This window comes from Vulpes vulpes, chromosome 4, assembly GCF_048418805.1.
Source record: "Vulpes vulpes isolate BD-2025 chromosome 4, VulVul3, whole genome shotgun sequence".
NCBI lineage: Eukaryota > Metazoa > Chordata > Mammalia > Carnivora > Canidae > Vulpes > Vulpes vulpes.
In genome coordinates this window covers 26620856-26640348 of record NC_132783.1, presented here as the reverse complement: position 1 = coordinate 26640348, position 19493 = coordinate 26620856, and the positions used below count along the sequence as shown (strand labels likewise).

The 19493-nt window shown below is 41.9% G+C and overlaps 1 protein-coding gene across 1 annotated transcript in view; it reads left to right on the top strand.

Annotated features, from left to right (window-relative positions):
- LOC140598741 (uncharacterized) overlaps positions 1–16142 on the top strand; it is a 43406-nt gene extending 27264 nt beyond the window's left edge. Inside the window, exon 8 of the mRNA XM_072757270.1 lies at positions 15800–16142. The gene's annotated coding sequence lies outside the window, so the exon portion shown is untranslated. The remainder of the gene's footprint in view (positions 1–15799) is intronic.
- The last annotated feature ends 3351 nt before the right edge of the window (positions 16143–19493 follow it).

Below are 19493 nucleotides of genomic sequence, written 5' to 3'. Positions count from 1 at the left end.
AAAATTTAGAGAATAATCTAAATTCTCTTCCTAAATTCAAGAAGATTGAAAAAGGCCTTGTGTTCCATTCTATGAAGTGAAAACTTCAAACCAAGGGTAACAGGAATCCACTGAAGGATTTTAAAGTGGGCTATAACCTGATCAGATAGCTTTTGAGAAATTTCACTTGGAGAACAGTATGGACAATGGAAAGAGAAGCTCTGTCACAGGTTTATAGTAATTGTCCAGGTGAGAGGTTCTTTTGTAAAGAAATACATGAATTAACACATTAGGAATCTTTTTGACAGGCACACACAGGGCTTTGTGATGAATTAAGTAAAAGGTCTTAGTGAACTATTACCATAATTTCTATTATTGGAAACATACATTTTTTAAATAAATTTATTTTTTATTGGTGTTCAATTTGCCAACATACAGAATAACACCCAGTGCTCATCTCATCAAGTGCCCCCCTCAGTGCCCGTCACCCATTCACCCCTACCCCCCGCCCCCCTCCCCTTCCACCACCCCTAGTTCATTTCCCAGAGTTAGGAGTCTTCATGTTCTGTCTCCCTTTCTCATATTTCCTACACATTTCTTCTCCCTTCCCTTGTATTCCCTTTCACTATTATTCATATTCCCCAAATGAATGAGACCATATAATGCTCGTCCTTTTCCGATTGACTTATTTCACTCAGCATAATACTCTCCAGTTCCATCCACGTCGAAGCAAATGGTGGGTATCTGTCATTTCTAATGGCTGAGTAATATTCCATTGTATACATAAACCACATCTTCTTTATCCATTCATCTTTCGCTGGACACCAAGGCTCCTTCCACAGTTTGGCTATTGTGGACATTGCTGCTAGAAACATCGGGGTGCAGGTGTCCCAGCGTTTCATTGCATCTGTACCTTTGGGGTAAATCCCCAACACTGCAGTTGCTGGGTCGTGGGGCAGGTTGATTTTTAACTCTTTGAGGAACCGAGGAACCTCCACACAGTTTTCCAGAGTGGCTGCACCAGTTCACATTCCCACCAACAGTGTAAGAGGGTTCCCTTTTCTCCACATCCTCTCCAACATTTGTGGTTTCCTGCCTTGTGTAACCTTTTTTTTATGATAGGGAAATAAAATCGTATGTTGTAAGGAGTATTGTTATTTTATACCTCCACCTACTGTTTATGATTTCCTTAACCTAATATTAAGTTCAACCAAATGTAAGTTAACCTACAGATACTTATTTCTTCAACTCTAATAGGGAGATAACATCAAACATGAAAACATTGTCATTTTCTCTGTAATATTTCTATAATATCTGTACTGTCTATTGTCCAGAATTAGGGCCACGGAATCTTGCACATAATTCAACCCAATCAGAGGCTCAAAATAGGAATCTGCTGTGTAGGGAGAGAAAATTTGTTTACCCAAATTTAGCACCAGAGTTAAGCAGTCATGAGCTCATAGTGCAAATCCTGCTTTGTGAGATTTTAACTATTTTAACTATTTTTTTCTTAATTTATATCCTTTTGAAAATACCATCACCTTTGAGCAGATTTGGTTAGTTATTGAGAAGCAATAAATGGACTTTGAAGATAATGATAATTTTTGAAGTCTATATATTGAATAGGGATGCCGCATGGAGACTTTGATGGGCCCCTATAGGGTCATCATAGCATAGGTCTTTAGGATTGGGCAACCGTGATATTCTATTCTCTCTCTTCATCTCTTCTATGAAAAAGCAATTTCTGATTTATATGATCTTAGAAAAGGTGGAAAGCTTTCTACGGGCCATCAAATTATCATGTGACCTGACCTCCCTCTATGAGTGATGTATGATCTACAAAGATGTGATGTTGGGCATGCTCAGCAACACTGCATCTAGTAGAGTGGTATGCATGAGATCAGGCTCAAGGACATTCTAAATGCATGAGCAACTGGCGCCATTTCTGTGGCTGCTGTTTCTGCTATATTACATGCTCTTTTGTAACTGGTTCCTATGTCACCTGTAATTCTTTCCCGTTTTTAGCTGTAGCTATTGCCAATCTTAAGTTATCAATCACAACTGAATGATAACCATGGAACGCAAATATACAAAACTTGTGAGAGAATTACAAAGGAAGCAAAAGTCACACGCAGTGATTTATGAAGAACTATGCAATTAAAACGATGAATAATATAGAAATGCATGCATTTTTCTTTGCATAGAAGTAGTGTTTCAAAATAGTCAATATATCCTTATTGTTCTATTTTTGGCAAAATACTCACAAAAAACAAGTCTCCCCTTCTTATAGAATCCATCTCCCCCTAACCCTACCCCAGTCTTCAAAATTTTCTGGGTCTACATTATTTAGTGAAGACTAAATAATGGGTCATATGGGTCAATTCTCACGTAGAAACAAACACCTACACACACATCCATACCGTAAATGTCCAAAGCAAAACAGAGTTTGAAATACAAAGTATGACAGATTATAACACATGACAAACAAAAGCTGTCTGTCAAACAAAAGCTGTTATTCTATCTTTTCTGTGAAAATATAATATCTGACATTTTTGTTTAAGATGGAATGTCTATAAGCAAAGATAAGCAGTGTGCACCATCTTGTGGATGAATTTCCCATCAACCCAGCACACTGTACCTCCATCCTCCACATTCTGAACAAAAGGTCCATCCATTTCTACTGAGAAATAATCTATATTCTGTACCCTACTTTCCTTTCCAGGCTCAACTTTTTCAGAGTTCCCTTCTCTAGTTGTGAATGTGATCAATATGATAAAGTCATCTGGGACAGAGGAAATGGCTCAGGTATTTCCTTCAAAGCAATCATGACTGGGCGACTAAGATATTTGGCACAGTCCAGGCCTCAAGAACTTTAGGCCAATGCTAGGAAAGGAAGCAATTCAGGTATAGGTTTGATTATAATTTGGGGTCAAAGATGCTGAGATTAGAATCGGAACTAATGTGGAATTGAGGGATGAAGTTAAAAAAAACTGGAAAAAAATAATTTGGAAGTCACATAAATCACTCAAATGTATGAATTGTTATTAAGATGAGTACAAGAACCTCCAATTAAATGGAATAGCTTAAAGACTCCAGTAGTATAGGCTTCCAATGATGTAAGGAGAATGCCTAGGATTATTACTTAGCTTTTCATATCATAATGCTTTCTTCTCATAAAATTAGCCCATTTTATCCAACCATCAACCCTTCAGTTGAATACTATCCCTACTAACCCCACTCCACCAGCAAGGAAATCAAGGCACAGAGAATCCATGTAACTTGCACAGATTACAAACTTAATAAAGCCTTGGAACCTGTATTCAAACCCAAAAATGTCCATTTCATAGTGCGTGCACTTTACCACTCTGCTACTTCATATTTCTCTGCATTTCAGTGATTGAAGTAGTGTAAGGCCAACAAAGATTTTGCTTTTCCTTCTTCTTTCTTTCTTGACATACTTAGGGGCACCTCAGGATGTGACCCTGGGGTCCTGGAATCGAGTCCCACATCGGGTTCCCTTCAGGGAGCCTGTTTCTCCCCCTGCCTGTGTCTCTGCCTCTGTCTGTGTGTCTCTCGTGAATGAATAAAAAAATATGTTTTAAAAAGATGTTCACTTATTTAGAGTGAAAGAAAGAGAGAGAGTGCAGTGGGGAGGGACAGAGGTGGAGGGAGGAAAAAGTCTTAAGCAGACTCTGCAATGAGTGCAGAGCCCTTTGTGCCACTCCACCTCACAAGCCTGAGATCACCACCTGAGCTGAAACCAAGAGTCCAACACTTAACCAACTGCACATCCCAGGCGTCTCAGCTTTTCCTTTTTTATCAGTCATTACAAGGTTGATGAAAGTGTCCTGGAGGATGAAAAAAAGTAATAAAAGCTAGAAAATAGAGAACTTAGGGTCAAAAATGGAAGATGGATGGGATAGAAGGCCTCCCCAAAATCAGAGATAGCAAAGAGTTTAAAAGATGTGTAATTGACCCTGATTCTTTTTTTTAAGATTTATTCATGTATTCATGAGAGACACGAAGAGAGAGAGAGAGAGAGAGACAGGCAGAGGGAGGAGCTGGCTCCATGCAAGGAGCCCAACGTGGGACTCGATCCCAGGTCTCCAGGATCACACGCTGGGCCGAAGGCAGGTGCCAAACTGCTGAGCCACCCAGGGATCCCCAACCCTGATTCTTAATACAAAACCTTCATGATATAATATAGACCTGGCCTGGTACAGATCTGGGTCAAAGTTATATATGTATGTATATATATTCAGGTACTTCACTATCTTAGACATTTAACAATTCTTTAAAAAATTATTTATGTGATAAAATGCACATAATATAAACCTAAAAGCTCTTTTAACTCATTTTTCTCACTTGTGAAATGAGAACACAATTACCTACCTTGCTTAATTAAAATGTATGGTAAATTCAGTGATTTCAATAAGTGATCATTTTCCTTTTCTACTTTTCAGGAAAGTTACAATTGAAATCACTCTATAAACAAATCTAATTAGAAAGCTACCTCAGCATGAATTTACATTTTCATTAACACTCAAGGAAGAGCTAATGCATGCAGGCTTCAAGAGGGAAAGACATAAAGAAGCACAAATCTTTCTACATTTCACTGCTGTAAAGTACAGGGTTGGTAGCTGAGGAACTTTTTACTTGAATGTCAATTTGGACTTCAAAGAAGCAGAGGTAATAATCACTTTAATTCAGGCAGTCATAGGAGGTCATTGACTCAAACCCTCAATTTATACAAATGAGGCCACTGAGGCCCAACAAGCTTGAAAGAATTGCCTAGTGTCTCACAGCTAGTTAGTGATAGAGGGAAGATTTGAATAGCAATCTCTAGGATGTATGTGATGTGGGTTTTTTTTCCTTAAATGCTAAGAGTATACACCAGATGATAGCCTCTTTGAAATAAAAGCTATAACAAAATAAGTATAGGGCTAGCAAATAAATACATTCCACACATCGAAATGGAACAAAACAAAAGCCAAACATCTTCACAATGTGAAAATATTCTGAGTGGGGAATTAGCTACATAATCTCCATGGATACTCATTTGCTCCATGATGCCACGTAATTAAGGTCATTTTTATTCACAAATGTCCTTTTTGTGACTCAGTCTTTGTACAGATACATAACAATAACAATAACAGTTATTCCCAAGAATATTAACCAAATAGGCAGATAAGCAAAGACAATCTGCTTTCACACATTTACTTACGAGAGAGAGAGAGAGAGAGAGAGAGAGAAAATTTTGAATTTTACTGAACTACTTACAATTCCAAAAAGGTGTCATGTGTTTCTTACCTGAGTCCTTGGTACTATTGTTTCCATTGCTGCTTGCCTTTGTTGGAATGAGTGGTCAACAATGCCCTTGATCCACAGATATTTAAAATATCCACAGATATTTAAAAGTTCCTGCCTTTATATAGTTTTCCTCACTTCTAACACCCAAATAACACCTGTAGTTCAGAAGCCTTATCAGTTCATCTCCCTTCACTCTCCCCGTGACTCCTAGCTAGAGCAATGTCTAGAACCTAGTAGACGCAAAAATCTTTTCTCATTGAAAAGTACTTTATATAAGCTGAGAAAAAGGCTATCCGTAAAATAATTTTTAGTGTAAAATCGGGATATGGTGTTTTTTTTCATTGGTAGGTAATTTGGTTGTAGTTTAATTGATACAAAAATCTATCATGAACTATAAACTAATATAAAGGAATGAGACTAAGAATATACATGTGATTAGATTCGAATAGAAATGCCAAAAGAGGGATGCCTGGTTGGCTCAGTCGGTGGAGTGTGTGACCCTTCATCTCAGGATTGTGAGTTCGAGCCCCAGGTTGGATGTAGAGATTACTTAAAAAAATCTTAAAACAAAACAAAACAACTCAAAAGAAACTGATGCACTAATTTGTGTAAATGTGCAGTTTGTTACATACACATATACAAATATATACAATACATATGAATATGTATGTGCAAGAAGGTGTATACATTTCTAATTACATGAAAATGAAATTTTAACTTTTTTCGTCGTAATGCACATGTATGTTTCATACACAATGCTGCATATATCTAGAAAATATTTGTAGCTACGTAAGTTATCTGCAACTGACCAAATCTAGAAGGAAAGAAGAATCTCTTTTGAGGAATTAAAATAGACATTACGAGGCCTATACACTAAAGTCATGCACTTCACTGAAGGAAGAGTTTTATATTAAGAGTCTTCATCCCGTCAAGTGCCCCCGTCAGTGCCCATCACCCATTCACGGGATGAGCACTGGGTGTTACTCTGTATGTTGGCAAATTGAACACCAATAAAAAATAAATTTATTATAAAAAGTCTTCAGGTGAATCCTGCTCGACCTGCTTTTAGAAATAACTCTAAAACATATGGGCATTTATTTTCTCTTCCCATGGAAGATTAGAGTGGAGGCGATTACACTCTTAACGGCAAGAAGTGAAAGGAACTCTGGCAGATGAAATAGAAGCTTAATGCAAGAGAAAGAAACGCAGAGGCAGAGACAGAGGAAGGGAAAGAGAACTGAGGAATAGAAAGAAGGAAGAAAAAAAAGAAAAAAAAGAAAAAAAAAGAAAAAAAAGAGAAATAAAAAGAAAGAAGGAAGAAAATGGAAAAGGAAGGTGGAAAGGAAGGAAGGGAGGAAGGAAAGAGGGATGGAAGGAAAACAGAAACATCTAAGGAATTAACAGAGTAAGACCTTAAATGAAATGAGTAAAGCAGTTTGGGCCACATAGACAGTGGCCAGAAATGCTGCTCAGGGGAGGAGAAACTTGCTCCTGACCTCCTCAGTTCAGTACCTGGGGGCCTGTGAACAAAACTGACAACAGACAAAATTACAGGAGTAAAGGCATCCACGTTTATAAAATTTTAATTTTACATGTAAAGGGACCTCACGACAAGAACTAAATACCCAGAGATGTGGTGAGATTTGAGAGCAGATAGAGCATTTTAAAAAGGGAAAGGAGCAGGGAGAAAGGCCACTGAAGGGAGAGTAAATGAATTTTTGGAAAGACAAGTGAGTCCTTAGGGGAACAGATGGAAGACATGATGGGTTGTGCCCATGTCTGTCTGAGTGTAGTGCCTACCTTTCTGCGGCCTTGTGATGAATCGGTCTTCCCTGGGGGGTGAGACTTTTGGGGAGAGGATTTAAGACAATTGAGGTTTCCTAGGGGGAGGATCTATCTTTAGATGGATAAGGGGACTTCAGAGAAAGTTCTCCCTGTACTGTGGATTCACAGCTATCTTCAGCCCAGAATAGTCCTTACTTCACCGTGGCACATTTTGGAGCCCTTCACGTGGCAGCTCAATGATTCCTGTGAACATCACCATTTGGTGTAGTATATATAATAAAGTGCATGATGAGCTTATGTCAAGGAGTCAAGAAAGACCTTTTATTATCGTGTTCTGCTCAGGAAGGTGAGGTATATTGTTATAAATTTTAAAAAGTAAATTTTGAACCCAAAAGTGATTAGCAAATCAAATTAGCAGTGGTTAGCAAATGCGCATGTGTGTACTCACCTAACATGGTACTTATTGCTTACTTGTGTATGAGTGACAGTTGAGTATTTAGTATAGTTGCAGTCCTATCACGATAGGCTTTCTATGACCCATAAAAGCTCTCGAACATTGCATACTTAACTATAGATCCATCTACAATAGAAGAAACAAAAGGCCATGTATAATTAAGAGTAGACGAGTCCATAAATCCAAACATTGCCTGGGTGACTGAATAAAGCAAGCTAATTTCCATACGTGACAGGTCAAACTCGCAATCCATCATCCTTCTTGGCGGTGAAATGGAAACCAAAGCCGATGAAATAGCTTGTTTTCTTGTTTACAAGGGTTTTCCAGACTTCAGAGCTGATTAAAAACCAGAAGCATCTTTGAGAACAAGCAGATGCTTACTTCTACTTGAAATCGGCTGCTTTTCTTATTTTTACACCCATCTTTCCTTTGCCTTTTAACTAAACGATGCCCTGAAATATTAGCGCAGACCCAGAGATTATAAAACCATGCAGAGTAGCAAGTAAGAATGAAAAGATGGAGTTCAGGATTAAAGACTGATAGAATTCTAACAGGTGTGTTATTTAGAAAACACACACCCCCGCGGGCGTGACCCCGACGCCCCCACCCCGCACCCAGCCCCGCGCCCCCAATGGAAGTGGGAAGGGGGGATGCTCAGCAAACTACCTTGTTTGGTCTCCAAAGGGCAACACAGCGAACACGGGACATTGGAGGGGCAGCCCCCTCGGCCTCTGCAGGCCCTGGGCTCCGGGGCGCCAGGAGCGACGACGAGCCCAGGTGAGGCGGCCCCTGAAGCCTGCTCGCTGGCTCACCGACCCCGCCGCCCGCGCCGCCCCGCCCTGCGCCGCCCCAGCCCCAATCCCTCCGGGCACAGTGGCGAGCATTTCCCGCGCGCGCAGCGCTCCCCGGGGGCCTCCTCCCCGCCCTCCGCCGCCGCCTCCCCAGCGCTGGGCTCCGACGGGGAGGAGCAGGCCTCGGGGCTCACTAGGCCGCGCGGGACCCGCCAGCCCCACGCTGACCTCCGCCGCCGCCGCCGCCCTCCCCAGCGCCTCCGTGTGCGCCGCGGAGCCCTGGGCGCAGCCAGAGAGAGTGGAAGGAAGCGCGGAGCCCGGGAGGGACTGCGGGGGCCAGAGGCGACCCCACTCACCCGGGAGGACGCCCACCTGCGGCTGTCTCCGGCTCCCCGCGCTCTCCCCCGCCGGCTTCCCCGCCCCGCGGAGGGCCGACGAGGGGCCTGGGGCTGACCGGAGCTGCTGCGACCAGGCTGGAAATGGTGCTCCCAGAGGAGCTGCAGGGAAGGGCTCCAACACGGATGGGGGTCGCTAAGATTTAGGGGGCCCTGGAGGCTAGAGGGGGGCCCGGGGAAGGCCTCTGAGCGGGGGTGTCTGAACAATCTTGCCCTCGGGGATCTCCAGGGCAGGGGGGTGGGGGGCGGGGCGAGGGAGGGGGTCCAGCCTGTGCACTGTTGCATCTAACTTTGTGACAAGTTGCATCGAACCCCACGCTTGGGCATCTCGGCTGCACAGGCCATAGAGTTGAGGTCTCTATGCCCCAGCGGGACCAAAGACCTCCTTGGAAAGCAAAGGGCCTGGGAACAGAGCTTGTTTTTTTTTTTTATTTTTTTAAACATTTGATTTATTTATTCATAGAGACACACAGAGTGATAGAGGTAGAAACAGAGGCAGAGGGAGAAGCATGGTCCATGCACTGGGAGCCCGACGTGGGATTCGATCCCGGGTCTCCAGGATCGCGCCCTGGGCCAAAGGCAGGCGCTAAACCGCTGGCCACCCAGGGATCCTGCAAGGGTGCACATTAAAGTTCTTTCCAAGGAGCGCTATATGGCATTGTGACCAAATATGTCAGAAATTATATCCTTCCTTGCAATATCAAGAAAATTGTATATTTTTTAAGATTTAGGGATAAAAGAGATGGACAGACATGAAAGGCAAACATGGCTTCTTACTATACTTTGCTATAGCCTAAAGAACTCAGAGGACCTTTCTTTCTAGACTGACATAGAAGGGTGATTGTAGAGCGTGTGAGCTGATAATCTTAGGACAAAACCCCAAGGAATCCTCAGCTTCAAATGGTTCTTGATACAAAGGATGGAGTCCAGGCAGAGAACTACTTCTTTAAATGAGTCCCTTTTACAACTATAATTCTCAAACTTTTTGGATTGGAGGAACCTTTCTAACATAAATTTCAGCCCATCTTTCCTGCCCACACACACACAGAAACACATGATAGTTGTATTTTTAATGTCTTTTATAGGAGAAAATAAATAAGCGAAGGTAATAAAATTTCAGTGACATTTGTAAATAAAGTGTATTGAAATAATCACCAGTAGTATTTATAAACATTTGAAAAATATCAATATATGAGTGTGTGAATGTGTGTGTAAAACATTATTTATTCCATCCAAGCCAGTGAATAATACACATTTGGGTTTTTGAAAACTTGTGATAACTATAAAACCCTTATGCTTTTGCCATAATCTCCATACACTGGCTCAGAACCTTTCATAGTATCCATGGGGCACTGTAGGATGCCTACCTAGACAGTACCTGCTAAGAAGAAATTTAGGACTTAGAGGGGTGTTGTTAATCAGTGATGCACAGACCTTGTTTCTCATTGCCTTTTGTTCCTGGAAACTTCTATCATTCTCTTAGGAAGTCATCCAGATACTTGGTCTTGTCTTCGGTTGTTCTCTGCCAGACACTTAGCTGTCACTGCAGCTGCCATGGTGATTGACTTCTTCACAAGATCTTGTTTTATAGATAGATTGTAGGGAGAAAACCTTCCCTTTTTCCTTTTCATATACATCATATTGATATATCCTTATATGTTTTTAAAATACAAGTTTAAGTAAAACATTTGGATATAATAAAAGTCCCAGCAACTCCAAGAAATTTCTGATTTAAATACCTACAACTACATTTTCGAGTTTTTTTTTTTTAAACTGGGCAATGTTTGCAGAAATAATAGGCACCAAAGGTCATGTGATATGTGAAAAGAGATTTTGTTGATTTAGACTAGATGAAAAAAGCAGTAAACATCCTATTTTTTGGACTGCCAAGAAAATGCAGTGTTTTTCTGTTACTTTGAACAGTCATTTAAAATACAGAGGTCCTATACAAAACACATACCCATGCTGGATATAATAAAGCAAATAGCAAATATCTGAACTTATGGGGAAAAAAGTAACAATAATCCCCAGAATCCAACAAAGCAAACTGAAGCCGAAGGCCAGAGTGATAAGGTTAAGTTGAGAATGAGAACACCTTCAGGGTGTTTGCCAGTATCCATAAATTCAAGGTTTGGTTTTCAGTGGTGATGGAAAGGGAGGCAAGCTCTGGATTTAGGTTATAGGACAAGATGGAACCACATCCCACCACAGTGCTGGGGCCCTAGAAAAGTGATACTCAAAATTAAATCAGGGACTGGAAATAATCTACCTTTGGCAGACGAAGATGCTTAGGACATTGGACTGTCTCAGAGTAATTGCTGGCTAGAGAGAAAGAGTTCTCCTTCGAGTTTGTAACCACAGTCTTTCCCTCAAGTGTGTTTAGAGTTCAGACCTAAAATACTTCCCTGACCAGAAAACCCTAAAGCAAGAAATAAACTTAAAATGGCCTTTGATTGATAGCATCCCAGAATGCCTGGCAGAAGCAAACACAAATGCTGTCTGGAGGGACATACCCTCAACCTAAGGGTCACCGGATTTTAACAGATAAAGACCACCAAACATGAGCCCATAACTCCAAAGAAACAAGAGCCATGAGCAGGAGACAGGAGGAAGCACAAATAACAGCATTAGATTTCAAAAAAAAACTTAAGATAATGATTTATCAGATAAGGTAAATTATATAAATATCTAGAGTATTTTTTAATTAATTAATTTTTATTTGTGTTCAATTTACCAACACACAGAATAACACCCAGTGCTCATCCTGTCAAGTGTCCCCCTCAGTGCCTGTCACCCACTCACCCCAACCCCCCACCCGCCTCCCCTTCCACCACCCCTAGTTCGTTTCCCAGAGTTAGGAGTATGTAAGTTCTGTCTCCCTTTCTGATATTTCCCACACATTTCTTCTCCCTTCCCTTATATTCCCTTTCACTATTATTTATATTCCCCAAATGAATGAGAACATACACCGTTTGTCCGTCTCTGAGTGACTTACTTCACTCAGCATAATACCCTCCAGTTCCATCCACGTTGAAGCAAATGGTGGGTATTTGTCGTTTCTAGTGGCTGAGTAATATTCCATTGTATACATAGACCACATCTTCTTTATCCTTTCATCTTTCGATGGACACCGAGGCTCCTTCCACAGTTTGGCTATTGGGGACATTGCTGCTAGAAACATTGGGGTGCAGGTGTCCCGGCGTTTCATTGCATCTGAATCTTTGGGGTAAATACCCAACAGTGCAACTTCTGTCTCAATAGTAACTCTGAACGTGAACGGACTTAATGACCCCATCGAAAGGCGCAGGGTTTCAGACTGGATAAAAAAGCAGGACCCATCTATTTCTGTCTACAAGAGACTCATTTTAGACAGAAGGACACCTACCACCTGGAAATAAAAGGTTGGAGAACCATTTACCATTCAAATCGGCCTCTAAAAGAAAGCAGGAGTATTTTTTAAATAGACCTAAGCACCATGAGGAAAAAATAAGATTTTATCAAAAACTAAGCATAATTGAAAAGAACCAAATAAAAACTTACAAAAACTTAAAATATTAATGGAAATTAAAAACTGAAATGGTCCTATTAACAGGTTCCTACTGAAGATAATTGATAGCTGATTCTAAAGAACTTGCAAATGGTGCAATACAGAGAGATGGAAATGGCTAAGAGATGTGAAAAATAGTCTGTTATATACATCTAATTGGATTTGTACACTTTCACTTAATAACAAATGAAAAATAAAGTCATCTTCAATCAAATATAAAAGAAGAATTTACCATCATCAGATCCTCTGAAGGTCAGAAAGCATGAAAAGTCAAGTAATCATTAAGAATGTATAAAACTGGGATCCCTGGGTGGCGCAGTGGTTTGGCGCCTGCCTTTGGCTCAGGGCGCGATCCTGGAGACCCGGGATCGAATCCCACGTCGGGCTCCCGGTGCATGGAGCCTGCTTCTCCCTCTGCCTGTGTCTCTGCCTCTCTCTCTCTCTCTCCCTCTCTGTGACTATCGTAAATAAAAAAAAGAATTTACTAAAAAAAAAAAAAAAAGAATGTATAAAACTAAACCACACTGATGTGTTAAATAATAATGATTCCATATCAGGCTTTAAAAGTCAAGACACAAATAAAAGACTTACACATAACATGTGAGACAGGAGATTCTGCAGGACTCGTTATTCAGTAGGAGGGAAAACATACAGATAAACTTTCGATTGTGTTCATTGTACGTGATAGAACTGTTAAGGATAACCACTAAGGGGATAGAAATAGTATTCATACCTTCTATGATGACACGAGGGGAAAATCATTAAATCAAAACATGTAAGAAAATATAGGGAGGGAAATGAGAAGCAAGATAAAAGGCAATGCCCAAAATAAAATGATGAAATATATTCACATATGTTTTTAAGTGTATATATTAAATATATAATTAGTAACAACAAATGTTAATAGATAAATATACTAGTATATCATAATGGTCGTTAAACTATAAAAAATAGCAATGAATATCAAGAATCAGAACTTGTCTTTTAAAAAGGTGATATAAGGGAAGGTTAAGAAAATCCAGTTGGGGTACTTTTTATGGGGATACTCCTCATACCTAAGAATAGACTGTTTAAAAGTACAAAGATGAATATACCAGGCAAATGCTTATTTTATTTATTTTTTCTTCCTTCTTTTAAACTAAGGTATAATTGGCATATAACATTATATACATTTAAAGTGGAAGGTATTTATTTGATACATTTATATATTGCAATATGATTACCACCATAGTGTTATCTAAATCTCCATCATGTTATATAATTTCCTTTATGACTGTGTGTATGTGCACGTGTATGTTGAGAACATTTAAGATCTCGTCTCGTAGCACCTGTGAAATAATACTACAGTGTTGTTCGCTAGAAATCACAGTGCTGTGCATTAGCTCTCCAGAGGATGCTTGTCTTCTGCCATTTATTCAACATCCCCCTTATTTCCCCACCCCTGACATATTTTAAAAAGCTGTTATAGCTATATGAAGACTTAATTAATTTCAAAATAAAAAAAATTCTCACAGATAAAGATCACTTCGAATTGATAAGAGGTCCTATTTTCTAGGAACATAATACTTTTAAACTTATGTACACTCATCATGTCCCTCCTAAGTCTCAGAATTGGTAAAATACAGTGATAGAATTATAAGAACGTACTGGATGTTGCAGTGTAGAAGGGCTTATCTACTTGGTAGAGTTTGGCCATTCCTAGAAGAGTGGAAGTTGCAATCCCCCTTCTAGATACACATACCATGGAAATTACACTTACCTGCATTCAAGTAGACAGTGTACAAAAAAGCCAAAGCAACATTATTTGTAAGAGTGAAAAATTGGAAAAATATGAACTACCCATCACTAGATACTATATATATATAAGCAAATTGGGGTATAGCCACTGAATGTAATATGATATGGTATTAACAATGAATGAGTATGAACTACATGTGTTCACAAAATGAAATTGAGGACTAGAAGCTCATAAAGATAATGCTCAGCAAAAATACATCAATTTCAAGAGAACTCACAAAGTTTACATACAGTATGATACTATTTAAGTAAGTGTAAAAAGCGATATAGTACTATGTCTTACTTAGAGATCCTTCCATACATGGGCAGTAAAAATATAGAGAAAAGCCAGGGAATGATAAGCTCCATACCCAGCACTAGTAGTCACCTCTGGGGAAGTGTACAGACAAGGTGCTGAGGTACTGCAGTTAGGGAGCGGGGTGGGGGTGGTTGAGAGTCACACCTGCACTGGGCATGTTTGATTCCTTAAGAGCTAGTTGGTAGGCACACACATGTCAGTTTGGTTTTGTAGATCTGGACATTTTTGTAATACTCTCAAATACTAAGGAGAAAATATGCATGGAATTTATCTACAGAACAGGAAATTAAATACTATCTCAATCTAAAAAACTGTAATATTTTTGAAGATGTATCTGGAAAAAATTTCACTGCAAGTTTACTTCAAACAAATAGTTTATTTTTCCTCAAATCTTTTTTATTTACGCACTGTTTAGTGATGGCCAGCTGGGTTTGTTTGTTTGTTTTGAGGAGGTGTTTTAATGGAATAATTTTAATTTATTTTGCAATTCTTTCCGAGTAAAATGGATGGTAATGTAAGTTCCTAGTATCAAAGGTGGCTAGGGAATGTGGACCGTTTTTTCTTCCTGTAGGAATTTTTTCTTTTTCCTTAAGAGTCTGTGACAATTTGTAAATATGCTTCATTTAAGAAAGTTGTTTAGATTTTAGAAAAGAACACTCTACATAAGAAAGGAAGATTGGGCAATAGAGATGAAAATACTTAAACCACAGTTGAGCTGTATTGCTTTTTATACTTATCCCCAATATCTGATAGAAATTTTTTCCTGAAGTTTTCATTCTCTGAGATAGTAAGCAGTTTGCACCATCTAGATCAGTGTTCCCAAACTCTCTTGGTCCATGATGCCCTTCCTTAGTGTCAGTAAATTTTTGTGGCCCACCAAGACCAAAAGAAGACCTAGAGTTCAGTTCTTTTAGTAGTTAGATCATGTCAGACATTCACAACCTAGCTTTGCAAAGCTAACTATGACTTAGTTAAAAGAACTGCAAGGGTGCCTGGTTAGGTGCCCAACGGGTTAGGTGTCTGCCTTTGGCTCAGTCACTATCCCAGGGTTTTGAGATGGAGCCCCAAATCAGGCTCCTGCTCTGCGGGCAGCCTGCTTTTCCCTCTCCCTCTGCTTGTCCTCCTGCTTATACTCTCCCATTCTCTTGCTCTCTCTCTGTCTCGGTCTCTCTCAAATCAACCAATAAAAATAAAATAAAAAATAAGAGAACTACAGTACATGCTGGACCTATGAACTATCATGAGCAAGTAGTTCAGTTTGTCAGGCAGACACTGAGTGTTGCTGTTTCTCCTGAAAAATTAAAATAAAATAACTCATGGCACAGCTCTGGATTTGCTGCAGCACCCTACAGAAGCTCGGGAAAATATCCCCACGCGTATACCTTAGTGAGGAGGGCTCTGAGTTCACCCAGATTCATGGCGATCTCTTTTCGTTGACTGCAGAAGCCATGCAAGTGCTCCAAGTACAGCAAAGCCTTCAGCCAGAAGCAAGGCCTGGATGAGCACAAGAGGACGCATACCGGAGAAAACCCTTTGCAGTGTCATGGGAGTTTGGTTTCTCTTTTCTCTCCCCAGTGCCCTCCAGTAACAGATGTGTGTGTAGCGGGTGTGTCTGGGTCTGTGCCACTATGTGTATGTGTATGATTGTGTGTGTGTTTTGCAGTGCTGGTCATTCTATTCATGCCTTGTGCTGCTTATATCTTTTGATTGTGTAATCCATGTAACCACTTTGTAGTAATTCTGTTCATCCTAGTTTACTGCAGCAAATAAACGGATTTTTTTAGGGCTTGCTTGCAACCTTTTTTTAATGTAATTGTGATGTTCTCACAAGGTGTAAGTGCGTGATGACTCAAGGCAGCTTTCATGTGTCCACCCAGATCTTTGACAGGTTAATGACAGCTAAACCAGAGATGTAACTGATCAGAGCTGTTATTTATTTTGTTATAGCCTAACCATGAATTTCTAAAACATAAACTCCTTTGTTTAAAAAATATTGCTAATTGTTTAGATTTTCTGCTTGTGACATTTGAATCGAAATGAAATTATCAACATAGTTTACACTATTTATGAAAGGAAAAATACAAGCACTGTCAGTAAAATCAATCTGAGTGTTAATTAAGGAAAGAATTGGTTTCTCGATGAACAGTGTCACAATTCTGTGTAAGATGGACAGTGGACAGAAGACTGACACCACTTTAGGGAAAACATTTGGACACTTATTTCTAGCACAAAAATAGCAAAAAGAGTATTAATGTAGTCAGCAGAAGAAGAAACATTAACGTTGTAGTGTGTGAAATTGCACAGTAGAGAATTCTCCTTAAAATGTGGAGGGAGGGGCAGCCGCAGGGCGCAGCGGTTTAGCGCCTCCTGCAGCTGGGGTGTGATCCTGCAGACCCAGGATTGGCCCGCGTCGGGCTCCCTGCATGGAGCCTGCTTCTCCCTCTGCCTGTGTCCTCCCTCCCTCTCTAGGGCTCATGAATTCGAGAGCTCCCCGGGCGCACCCTGCTCCCGCGGCCCCGGGGCGAGCCCCGCTGCCCCAAGCCAAGGCCGCGCCGCCTTCACCGGGAGCAGCTGGTGGCCCCGGAGAGCGAGCTCAGCCCCGCGCTCCCTGTGGGCGTGCGAGCGCCTGAACCTCCCACTGTCGCTCGGCTTCACGGAGACGCAGGCCCCGATCTGGTCCCAGAAGCGGAGGACCCAGGGGAAGAAGCAGAAGCCCGGCGCCCACGGGGCGGCTCAGGCGGGGAGCGGCCGGGGGCAGCCCGGGAGCGCCCTGCTGGCTGCGTGGCCCCTGCAGACTTCCCCTCCTCGGAGGCCCACGTCCTCCTGCCGCCTCCAGCTCCTTCCCGCTGAGGCCGAGGCCGCAGCCGCGGGGGGCCCCTCTGCATCCTTCCTGGGGCCCTCCTACCTGACCCCTTTCTAAGCCTATGAACCGGCGCCTGTCGGGGTCCACCGGCTTGAACTCACCAGTGACTGGCGGGGTCGGCGGCGGCTCCCGGTTCCACCCAGGGGCGCCCACGCGCAGGGCCGCCCCCTCGGGGTGAGCGGCCTCTGCGCCCCCTTCCCTCCGGGCTGTCGCGGGGCGCCAGCAGGGGGCACGGCCGCCTGCCCACTCTGGCCTTTCCCCCCTGGCTCCCCCCCTAATGCACGCGGGCCACAGAGGGGGTCAAGGAGGGGCCGGCACCCCGGCTGTCCTCCGCGCTTCCCGCTTCCGCACCTGGCTCTTCTCCCTCCTCAGGCTCCATTCAGCTCTGGGGTCTGGGTGTCCCAGCGGGGCTGCTGTGGCTGCTGCGGGGGGAGATTCCGGGGAGCCAGGACTTCCTCCTGCCGCCCGTCGCTCACCCTAGGATGGAATCTTCTTCCAACATTCTAGCTCTCTCGGAGGGTAAGCAGCCTCCCCCCTGCCCAAGCGGATCATTTCCCTTTCCATACTGGATGTTTGGCCCAAACCCAGCGATTCCTCCCAGACACTGAACGAGCTGGGTCCAGGAGCACACACGGCCCCTGTGAAATGGACTATTTTTAAGTGCACAAAACTGCACACTTTTAGGTCTTCATTTAAGATTGGGACTTGAGCGCAATTCTTGATCCAAACAGATTCCCCACAGGCTGTTCCTGAGACAATAGGTATTTTACTTTTCTGAGAAGACCAGAAGCTTCTGCTAGGAAATGTTCATAAGTTCCTGGCTAGAGTTACCTGCTCAGGCACATGCGGTTCCACTGTCCCGCAGATTTTGAGAGCAGCTTTGACCAACCAGGCCATGGCCTCAGTTGCTTAAAGATGTTAATGAACGGACTAGTGGTTCAACCAAAATCTTGAAGTCTATGCCTCGGGCTGCCTGTTTTGCTTTGCAGTATTTGATTTGCAGTATTTGATACTTTTCATACATCTGTCCTGGCGTTGCCTCGGCTCCCAAATGGCGAACCGTGCTGAGAGAGCACAGCTCTCCTGCTGCACACGAAAGTCATGAATCGGACTGTTTCTTAAAGGCACAAACTCAACATTTTTAGAGCTTCATCTAGAGCATTCCTTGTTCCAAACAGACTCTAGGATGCCATGACATACAAAAGATTCTCAAGGATGTGAAAGAAGTAGTTCTTGGGCTGCAGGAGGGCCTTGGAAGCAAAAACATTTCCATCTTGGATCCAACAATGGGAATTTAATGCATGGCCCTTCGTTGAAACTGCTCCTTTTATTATGTCCCTGAAAAAACTAGCTGTTTTATAAAATTCTCATGCCAGATCTGTTTGGAATACTGCCCTTAGTTTTCTATGTATTATGTTTGGAGCTCACATCTCAGAAACCCCAATGTGCCAAACCAGGTCACGTCTATCTCATTCTCACCTTTGCTATTTGAGGCCCACTGACACCTACACAGATATCATACTGCTTGCTCTTTATTGATAGCCTGTGCCATTAACAATTAAATTTAATGATCAAAGGTTTCTCATAAAGCAAACCCAGTTTGGTGTCATGAACATATGATGATATTATAATTTCAAAATGTCTAGTTCTGGTATAATCAGGAATGATAGAAGATTCCCCCCCCCCTCCTTCTGATAAATTAAATGATGACTTCCCATTCACAGCACTCTTACAAGATTTCAGAATGGGTATCATGTAATTACATATCCTGTACTAATTACTCCTTTCCTTCTATGTTAAAGAATAGTGTCCCTAAACAACACATTGTAACTTTCTAGAAGACAGTTGATACCAGATGAGATTAAAAATGCAGTTACTATAGATGAGAACGTTTTATTCACTTTTCCTATTGAGAAGCACTCCCTCAATAACTGCTCATTGGATTTTGAAAAGCAACAACCCATGTGTCATGAACAGGAAGTTCAGGTGCACAGAGGCAAGATCTGTAACCAGAAACTGAATTTCTGTAAGATGTGGGAAACATTCCATCTCTCTCAGGTACCAGAGTCACAGAAGATGCCAGTTGAACAGAAACGGACTAGGGAGGGAGGTGTGAGGCTTATCTGTCTGTGGACTAGCGTGGAGTGCTGTCATTCCTCACTTTTCTTGTTTCTACAAAGTGTAGCAGAGTAATGCTCCAAGTATGTGACTTTGGACTTCTGCTTTGAAAGGCCCAGTGGCTTTCCAACCAAATCCTTAGACTCCATCTATTGA